Consider the following 11,300-nt stretch of genomic DNA (forward strand, 5'->3'; position numbering starts at 1 on the left):
TGGGTTAGCATCTTCTTCTACAAAATGGGATTAACAATAGGGAGTACCATAAGGTTACACAAGGATTAAATACATATATGACACATAATTAGCACCATCTAATTGAGCACTCCTATTGTTGCAGATGACTGGCTGTGAGTTCCACATGCTGTTATACCTTAAGGAAGTCAGACTGAATTCTATTTGTAGAGAGACACTCCCTCCTACACAGAGGTAAATTGAAAGATGCCAAACTTCAGGGATAGTCCTTTTCTTTTAGCAGCAGATTACAAGCTACTCAAATTCCCGAAAATGTATTTGCATGAAAATTTATGGTTGTAGATCAAAGAGTATAGGAAAAATCATTTTATCCTTAAACTTTGAGTAAGCCATCTACCTCAGCCATGAGGGTGCTCAGTTTTATACCTCTGAAATGTTTGACTTTGAATTATGCCAAAAATCACCAGCTAAACAAGCAAAAGTTATACTTATTTCTAGGAAATTAAATACTTGATTGGATTGTTTAATATTGGCAACACAAATTTCAGTTTTAGTAGAATTGATATTAGAGATGTTATAAATTAGCAATAACAAGGTAAGGACTTGTAAAATGGAAAGATTTGAAGAGACAGGCCAAGGATAATTCAGCCTGTTCTATGACATTTCTGTAGTGCTACTTAAAACATTTTGTAATAAGGGAATAACTTTCATTGTAAACATAGTTGAGGGGAGAAAAGAGGCAATACTTTTGAACATAGAGTGCTCTGCAAATTTCCTAGCACATCTACTCAAGAATCCCAGTGATTCAACAGGTCTTTCTTTTCTTTCCTTCTGGACTGAACTGCCCCCCAAAACTCTGGGTTACAATAATTAATTAAGAAGTGCTATCTCTGGTGTGTTTTTAATTTACCTGAGGTAATCTCCTCTCTCAAGTCACCAGTTGCAACACCTTGTGGCTGATACTAACATTAATAATAAAACAAAAGGTCATTTCTCTGGATCAATGGTGCCTCTTTAATTAGTCATGGATTATTAATAATTACACTGTTTTATCTGTTTTTAATTTGAATCAGTCCACTGGACCTAGAGCATATTAGCCAGATACTCACAGGCTCTAGGACCCAAAGGGCCTTAATAATGATTACTTGAGTTAGGCTAAGAGGAATTAAAGAGGTAAACATTCCAAATCATCTATTGAAATTTTCTTTAAAGGTGATAAATAACTTGGTGTTTAAATGTCAAGGGCTGTGCCTGGACATCAACAGGAATGGCAGAGTAAGGAACTTCAAAAATGTACAAAAAATGTGAAGAAATGAGAATATTGGCAAAATAATCAAAATAATTTTTCAGAACTCTGGAAAATACCTCAAATCTACAATTATTGAAGGAGCATTTATTCAAGAAAAATGGTTGAATCTCACTTAAGAACAGCAAGGTTTGTGGTATTTTAACCTGCCCTGATCTACCACCTTCTCCCTAGCTCTGTAGTAGCCTTGCAAACCAGCAGCCCCATAATCATAATGAAAATAATCAGCTTAGCAGCCACTGGAAGGATCACAATGGGTTGGAACTTTTTAAAAGCCCCATTCTCAGAGAATTGATATCATTTGACTTGTTCAGTAAATCTCTGGAAATTTCCACTTGCAGAGCATACATTTACTTGACCCAACTCAGAGATCATGTAATAAAAACAGCATTTTTCCCCGAGAGAAAACTATCAATTCCAATTTTTAAAAACATTACTCCTATCTAAGGCAGCAATAACAATTGGAGCAAACAGGATGTTGCCCCCAAATATGCAAAGGAATGAGGTATCCATAGGGGACTTTGAAAAGCTCCTACGTATTCCTAGGAATCTAGAAGATCATGCATACACAGAGCTGTGCACATGCCCAGGACTGTGTGACTACCCAGCAGATCCCTGAGTGCTTGCCTCTGGTTGACTCTGAGGTTCTTGAAGGCAGGAGATGAAGGCTAAAGCAGTGATGTAAACTGACTACCTGGACATTGAATGGATGCCTCAACAAAGAATGGAAAGCTTATATTTTTCAAGAATTTAAGGAGTTCCCATCATGCGGCAGTGGTTAACGAATCCGACTAGGAACTCTGAGGTTGCAAGTTTGATCCCTGCCCTTGCTCAGTGGGTTAACGATCCGCGTTGCCGTGAGCTGTGGTGTAGGTTGCAGATGCGACTCGGATCCTGCATTGCTGTGGCTCTGGCATAGGCTGGCAGCTCTAGCTCCGATGAGACCCCTAGCCTGGGAACCTCCATATGCCCCGAGAGTGGCCCCAGAAATGGCAAAAAGACAAAAAAAAAAAAAAAGAATTTAAGGAACTATCTCTCCAATCATTAGCCACCTACTAAGCTGACTAGGCAGTGGCTTCAGTGATTACATGCAATGAAGAACACAGACTTTCCAAAATTACAAATAGTTCAGAAAAGCCTTTAAATAAAGAAATAATAACACCAGAAGCCACAGTGAACCCTTGGGTTGGGAATTTGATTTCCAGAATTTTATATTATATTTTTTTAAAGGTCTAGTTTTCAACAACAACAACAAAGTGTGGCATGTGAAGAAACAAGAAAATATGGTCCATCACAGGAATAAAGGTAATCAATAGAAACTACCCCTGAAGTAGTCCAAGTGTTGGACTTAACTGTACAAAGACTTTAAATCAGCAATTTAAAACATGTCCAAAAATCTACAGGAAACCATATCTAAAGAATAAAAAAAGTACTAGAATTGTGTCTCACAAAATATCAGCAAAATATAGAGATTATAAAAAAGACACAATTAGAAATTCTGGAATTGGGAGGTCCCATTATGGGCTCAGCAGGTTAAGAACCCACTAGCATCCATGAGGATGTGGGTTCAATCCCTGGCCTTTCTCAGTGGGTTAGGGATCTGGTGTTGCTGTGAGCTGTGGCATAGGATGTGGCATTGCTATGGCTGTGGCATAGGCCAACAGCTGCAACTCTGATTCAACCCGTATCCTGGGAATTTCCATATGCTGTGGGTGTGGCTCTAAAAAGGCAAAAAAAAAAAAAAAATCTAAAAGTACAATAACTGAAATGAAAAATTTCAGTTTCACTGATGGGCTCAGTAGCAAATTTGGGAAAGCAGAAATGAAAGCCAGTGAACTTACATATAGGTCAATTGAGATTTTCCAACCTAAAGAACAGAAAAAAAAGAATGAAAAATATACACATAATTGTAGTTCCATAAGGAGAGGAGAGAAAGAGAGAAGCAAAAAGAATATTTGTAAATAAACTTAGCACAAACTTCCCAAACATCTGTATACCCAAGGAGCTCAGTGAAATCCAAGGAACATAAACTTAAAAAGATCCACATGCAGACACATAATCAAACTGTCAAAAGCCAAAAACAAAGAATGAATCTTTAAAGACACAAAGAAGTTATTCTTCATGTACAGTGGGTCCACAGTAAGATTAACAGGAATCTTAAGAGGAATGACCTATTCAAGGTGCTGAAAGAAAAACACTGTCAACCAAGAAGTGTATATCCACCAGAGCTATCCTTCACTAATGAAGGAGAAATTAACTGAGAGAATTTATTGCTAGCAGACCCACCCTAAAAGAATACCAAAGGAAGACCTTTAGACAGAAATGAATGGATGCTAAACAATAACTTAAATTTATAAGAAAAAATAGCACCCATAAAGATAATTATGTAGGTAAATATAAAAGACAACATTAATGCATTTTTTTTTTGTTTGTAGCTTGTTCCCCCCTCATTTGATTGCATAAGGCTTAAAATTTTATTTTTATCTTTCAATTTGGGGAAAATGATTTATTGTAGCTATCTTTTTCACTAGCGAAATCGTTTCAGTTAAGGGCATGTCTAGGACTACTACTACTGAATATCAAAAAATAAGTATATATCCATAAAAACAATATTTACCTCATTAGTAAGCTCTTAGTTAAATTCAAATGTAGTCATTCTGAACATAGCCTTACATTCATATTTTGATAATAATGACACATTGTCCTCTTGTGGAAATGAATGAGTAGCTGTGGGCTATCTTACAATAGGGAGATGAATTATTATAGCCATTTATTTGTCTAGCGTCAGTGACTTTTGGATGTATACATTGGGAAGTATCATGATGATTTTGGAGCTGAAATGCATTTTGATAGTCAGGCGCTAATGCATTGGATTAGGCAGTTACAGACTGTTTTTGTAGCTTCATGGGTAATACAGCAATATGAAATATCTATACAGTAGCCCATTTCTAGATGAAGCAAGCACTTCAGTTGATTGTATCAGTGGTACTTAGAGCGAGTGAATCAAATGAAATGTTCTCTCAGTCAGCATAATTTCTAGCAATGCTAAGTCAAACCAGTTGAAATGAATTTTCCAACTGAGACAAATCCTTTGACAAACCTGGAGTATTTCTATATCAATTTGTTTTATCTTTATCTTTACTTGCACAGTGATCCACTAGTGGATATAGTAGTTATTAAGTAGTTATTAATCACCATAGTGAATATGGTTATGTTAATGAGTCAGAAAGTACACATTCATTCTTTTGGTTGAAATATATGTATGTATTTATATATATATTTATTTAAATAAAATTTAAACTGAAATAATAATAAAATAACCAATATTTTTGAAGTCCTATTAAAACTGCTTTACATGTATTGGGATCTTGAAGGTGAGGTAACTAAGGCACAGAGAATAAGTAAGTAGTCTGAGGTCATTCAGACCACCCAGCTAGCAAGTAGATGAGCTGAAATTAAAATCTAGGTAGTTTTCAGAGGCTATTATTTTTGACTACTTTGTAATGTGGCTTCTCAAAAAAATAATGAAATTAGAACATATTAATAATTATTTGTTACTCTGATAAACAAAAATAGGGGAGGTATTAGACTGAAAAGATTAGCAAATGTATAGTTCTCAAATTATTTGTGGATCTTCACAGTTATTGGCAGCTAATATGCCAGCCATTTCCAGCCTCAAGAAAAAAGACTGAAAGTCATATCAGGTGTTTCACACATTTTGTCAACCATAGACTCAAATATTAGTTAACATTAAAGAGTGTGAGTATTATTTAGAATAGATTTCTCCCTGGTTCACAATCTCTTCTCTTCTCCCCATCACCTCGAATACGAGAGAAGAATAAAGTCCATGGAGACCATGCTGGGGCTGAAATATCATGTGAAACTTTGATCTTACAAATATATATGAGAAATTTGTATGCAGAATATTTTCAATTTCACAAAAATCTATTTGTTTTACTATGAAAATGTGTTGTATCCAACACTTTGCCATAATTTGACACTCTGGGAAAATACACCACGTTGAATCTAGAAATGCAAATTGCGTTATAAGAAACACAGGATTCTACCTCACATCCATCAGGATGGCCCCTATCAGAAAACCCTAGGAAATAACAAGTTTTGGTAATGACGTGAAGGAATTAGAATACTTGTGCACTGTTGGTAGAAACATAAAATGATGCAGACTTTGGAAAACTATATGATGTTTTCTCAAAATATTAAAAGTTAAATTACTATGTGATTCAGCAATTTCATTTCTGAGTATATACACAAAAGAAATGATAGTAGGGTCTTGAAGAAATATTTGCGCACCCATATTCCTAGCAGGCTTAGTCACAATAGCCAAAAGGTGGATGTAACCCAAGTGTTCATCATTGAATAAACAAAATGTGCTATATACATTCAATGGGATATTATTCAGCCTTAAAAAGGGAGGAAATTCTGACACAGACTGTAATACAAATGAACCTTAAGGATATTACGCTAAGTAAAATAAGCCAGTCACAAAAAGATTAATACTGTATGATTCCATTTACATGAGGTGCCTAGTGTAGTCAGATTCATAGAACAGAAAGTAGAATGGTGGTTGCCAAGGGCTTGGGGGGAGGGGAATGGGAGCTATTGTTTAATGGATACAAAGTTTGAGTTCTACACAATGAAAAGAGTTTTACAGATGGATGGTGGTGATGGTTGCACAATAATGTGAATGTACTTAATGCCACTTAATTGCATAGGTAAAAGTGGTCAAAATGAAGATTTTTATGTTATGTGTATTCCACCACAATTACAAATAAAAAGAAGAGAGAAAAATGAGACATAGGATTCTGTAATAAAAATAGCAATTCCCTGTGCATAGTATGCTCTATCTCACTAATATTTCATCTTTATCCAGGTTGCCTAGATCAATATCTCACTAGGTCTCCTTCATAGCCTCAGAATATAGGGTAACCATATATTTGTCACTCAAATCTTTGAGGGTGAAACAGGGCATTATTAATAATTATCCCAAGATAAGTTGCATAAACCAGGATTGTTCTGTTCTCAATGGAGAAGCCATAGTGATCTTTGAATAAAGTCAGATCATATTCTACTGAAAATATACAACATCCTTATTTCCACATGTAGCTAATGGCTGTCATATTGGACAGTATTTATCTAGATTATTTATATCCCCAAACTCTCTATTTTTCCTAAAAAAATGGTCTTTTCCTCACTTAAAGGAAATTAATAGTTTTCATAATTTCAGCTAGTATGTAAGCTCCATGAGAGCAGGGACTGTGTGTTTATTTACTCCTGTATCCCCAGGTTTTTTTCTCCTGTGAGGTATCTTCAGGATTTAGTTCAGTGTTTGGTATGAAGTAAGGACTTCATTTATATTGAAATAAACAATGATTGATTATATGAGCAGTATTCAAACAAAATAAGATTTTGTTTTCAGACCAGAAAATATTTGGAAATACAGCACATTTGAGGAATACCATATTGGAATTTTTTTTTAAATTTCTATTTCCTCTAGTAAATATTGTGATAGATGACATAAAAATGTTTGCACCAAAGATAAATAAGTAGACATTAAAGTATCAAGTTATGTCAAGGTAACTGGTACATTCTGTTGGAAAAGTGAACAAAATACTTGAACTTTGTCTTTTCTTAGCAACTAGCCACTACAGTTTTTCATCTTTTCCTGGTATGTCTTTGACACAAAGGAGATATCCATTATTAGTGGCCTCTACTCAGAACATATCAATTAATTGGGTCATATTTTACTAATTACCATCCTTTGTAACCTTCACTTCTGAGATGTGGGGGAGGTAGGGATAGGAAATATTGGTGGCATGCAGGACTCACAAGCAGATGCAAAGAAAGACCAAAAGAAGTCCTACTTCTCCTTATTCTCTTTACTTAACTTGGCTCAGATAAGGAATAAGTAAAGCTTCCTCTGTGTGTGTGTGAGAGAGAGAGAGAAAAAGGGAGGAGAACCTGTGCTTACTCATAAAAGTCACAACATGAAAACATGGTACAGGGACTTATATCATTATGGCTGTGTGTTCTGGTCTAGTTCTTAGAATTGAGACTAGCATAAATCAACAGATTTTTTTTTCATTTTATCACATTAGAAAAATTTTTAGAAGCCTGTATTTTACTTATTTCTGCATTCTTCACAGCACCAAGCTCTCAGTTGTCTCTCAAAAAATGTTTTTTAAAAAGAATAGATGCTCAGCTAGCATTTGTTATCAACCAGTGGCAACCAAAATTACATTTTAATAGCAATGCATGTATATTGCCCAAAGTTGTAAAGTTTTATTGGTTTAGTATTATTATAAAATAGACAGCATTTAAAAAACTCAATATTTCACATATGCAGTGCAGGTATCTCTTTAATATAGTGAATTATTATGATAAAAACTTTATTATTGCAGAACAGATGACTAGTGATACAAACAGGAATATTGAAGAAAATTTTTGTTAACTCCATGGACAATGTGTCCAAAAGCATCTGAGGAAAGAGTTTACTAAACATTCATCTATACCTGGCCTCAAGCAATTTGAGAACATGCATGTGTCTGTGTATGTGTTTGTGGCACATGTGTAAAGAAAGTAAAGCTAAATGGCAAAGATAAATATATCATATATATATATTTTTAATTCATGGCATTAAATTTGTGGTTGAGCTCATAGGCACATAGAACTTAATCTCTTTCCTCTCTGTCATTCTCTTTTAGAGTTTGTTTACCATGAAGAGGTTGGAGAAGCCTGTTAGCGTCCAATGACAGGAGAACAGAGAATCACAGAAGAAATCCAATAATTAAACCACTCTGCCTGGCAAGCAACCCATTGGAAAGTAATGGCTCTGGAGAAGAAGTTGGTAGGGGCACTTAATTATTGCAGTCTTTAATTCAGTGTGAGTTGCCTGAACACTGAGAGTTTGATCAGTATGTGTTAATCTAGTTAAAATAGGTACTTTTTCTCAAAATAAACTGGGTATACAATGTATGCATCACAAATCCTGATTTATAGCAACTCCAGAGATAAGGGTTTAGGTAGTGTTGCATTTAAAACAAACACTTGGCCATTATCTGTAAAAATGTGGTTATTCTAACTTCAGGATTGTCTTTCCAAAGTCTTTTCCCTTCGTATACACATGTACTCACACATATATCCAATGAATGATGATGGCATATAATGAAATAATACTGCTTTCTCAAAACCACTTACTTTTGAACCCACCCAAAACAAGAGCCATTTCCACTGATTACGTGGCAGTTGGACCAGATGCCTTATGACTTCTTTTCTATTGAAGTTGCATTCTATAAATGACAGATGCTTTAACTTTTATTTAGCAGGAGAAGCCATTAATCTGTCTTCAGACTTTCCCCTACCTCCCACAGAAAAAACAATTTGCTCTTCAAAAGTTTGTTTGGAAATGAAACCAAATTCGGTGTTTCCTCTACAGATGGTTGACCTCTTTCAGTTGGTGGCTGCATTACTCATTTAAACAATCATACAGGTCAATATGGTGTAATCTAAATTATTTAGTCTCTTAGTGTTTTTCAGACACTACTGACAGTTGGAGAGGCTCCAGCTGCTGGTTGTACCTGGATTTGAACTCCACCCAAGGATAACAGAGTTTTAAGTCTGTATTCCAGAGCCCATCCATTGACAGTCTTGCACATCGGTTCTGAGGGATTCTAACTTAAGATTCAAAATGTCTATACATGTGATGATTATTTTCAGATGAAAAGTTTAAAATATGAGTGATTTTTCAAGGACTCATTACTACCTGGATGATCTTTCTCCTGAAGCCTAACTTTAAAACACCTTTCTTTTTTGTTTGTCCCCCACAGGGAGCAATTCAAATCTACCAAATAGACTAGCAAAATATTATGATAACCTTTTCCATCCTAATTTGTACTGGAGGCTGAGTGTGTACTAGGATCAACATTAATTACTGTATAACATTTCAGCAGTGTGGTTCATGGAAATGTCAGGGAGTTAGCTACAGGGGACTTGGGGTCTTGGAAACATCAGGGGGGAAATAGCTAAAGAACATGTGCTCCACAGGACAAAAGGGATTTACAAACACGAAATTTAGAACTAAGGTGGAAATAAAACCCAAGACTGAGGTGTTAACACCAAGCAAATCCAATAAAAGTTAGGTTTATCAAGGTAGAGAAAAGGCTCAATGCAATACAATCTGGTGGTCTTTCTACCATCTTTAAATAATTTAAAAATTACTAAAATTTAGGTTCCAACAGTGAACACAACAGCTCATAAAAAAAAAGATTCTTTATAATAAGAGATCTAGTTTGTTAAAGTTAATATATCAGTTTGAATTAATGAATTTTTAATTCAGATTCCTTTTGCAGCTTGAATTCAGACTAATTACAGGTTTTAAATTGTCACTAGTCGGAGCTCAGCCAAGGCATATTTCCTCTCTTCTTTACTTGCACCCTGAGAATTCATGAATCAATTTTTTTCTGGGTCATGACTTTGCCCCACCAGGAGCAGAGAAAACCCTTCAGTGAGAAGAAAATTCAATGGCAAGGATCCCAGTCAGTCAGAATTTATACGCAAAATGCAAGGAAGTAAATGACAGAGGAAATTTCCCAGCTCTGAAGGAGAAAGGCGATTTAAATCACATATATAATCGAAACAGTAATGAATTTTGTAAATACTTTCAAGCACAGCAGTACCCACTTCCATCCTTGTAATTTAGGATTACTGAATATTTTAGGAAAGGGATTGCTTTTTGCAAGCCTTTTTTTTAAACAGCAGAGGTCACCTTAGTACAAACCTCTTCAGGGGGGAAATGCTTTCTGTTCAGTGGTGATAAATTAAGTACTTTTAAACCATCAGCAAGTCTTCTCTTATTTCATTGAAACTAAAAAATCAAACACATATGGTTAGTTGGATTTTTTTAAATGTTAGACAAAATGAAATTGTTTTAAAATTAAATTACTTTTCAAGTTTATATCCTTTAAAATTATTCTTTTCTAAAATGAATGTGTAGAATATGAAATAATATAAGTAATCATAGCATCAATTATATTTCTAATCAGCATAATTCATTTTTTATTTACTCTTAGAAGAATATTCAGTAAATCATTCTGGCTCAGGCACTGTGGCTTATTTTTAAAACTAATTGTTTCTGTAAAATAATCCATTAGCAAAGAATAGCTAATAAATAGCTGACTAAATGTAAAAATTTCCGGAGTGGGAAAAAAAGTTATTCAATAAAACTTCATTTAATAAAATATGCATTAGCTTAGATAAATTAATAGTAAATTCAATTTTTATTTTATGACTATTTAAACCATAGTTCATCTAATTTTGTATTATAAGCTAGTATAGGCATTTGTTTTTCAGGTGTTTAAAGACCAGAAAGTGTAAAATGGATTTCTTTACAAGATTTCATGTAAAATATTCTCCTTTTACTTGTCTAGAGTTCATTAGAATATACTTTTAATTAATAATTACATCTGGTTACATTATATATCTTTAAATATTTAATCTGTGTTTGCTAATGAACTCATTATCTACAAGATATAATCAATTTTAGGTAAATACATTTAATATCCTTTTTATTACATGCACAACATATCATTTTCATATTGTAATGAACAATAACTATTTGACAAGGAGAATAAGATTTATTAACATCCTCTCCTTTCCCTGCCCTTTCCTTTTCCGCCAAGAGAAGACAAAGTTGCTTTAACTTCTACACTAAGACGATGAAGACAATTGCTATTTCTCAGGGAATGGGGAGGGGGCATTCAAAGAAATAAAAATTCCCAGGAAATTCTTAAATGCTATTTTAGATTTTAATCACTTTATTAGATTTCTTGCTTGAGTGATTTGTGCAGAAAACATTTTATCTATTTTGTTTTCCTCTGATTACCAAACTGTGTTACACACAAAAGTCTACTTGAAACTAGCTTACAGTTTAAAGACAGGTTTAATAACAGGTGAACACTGGAAAATATGCAAACAAAATGGCAGACATGAATGACTTCAT

General features: G+C 34.4%; 1 long non-coding RNA gene across 2 annotated transcripts in view; it reads left to right on the forward strand.

Annotated features, from left to right (window-relative positions):
• LOC110261578 overlaps nucleotides 1-9,539 on the forward strand; it is a 57,023-nt gene extending 47,484 nt beyond the window's left edge. Inside the window, exons 4-5 of one of the 2 annotated variants that reach the window (XR_002345870.1) lie at nucleotides 125-213; nucleotides 8,008-9,539. This is a non-coding gene — a long non-coding RNA (uncharacterized LOC110261578). The remainder of the gene's footprint in view (nucleotides 1-124; nucleotides 214-8,007) is intronic. The other variant, XR_002345869.1, reaches the window with a different exon arrangement.

This window comes from Sus scrofa, chromosome 7, assembly GCF_000003025.6.
Source record: "Sus scrofa isolate TJ Tabasco breed Duroc chromosome 7, Sscrofa11.1, whole genome shotgun sequence".
NCBI lineage: Eukaryota > Metazoa > Chordata > Mammalia > Artiodactyla > Suidae > Sus > Sus scrofa.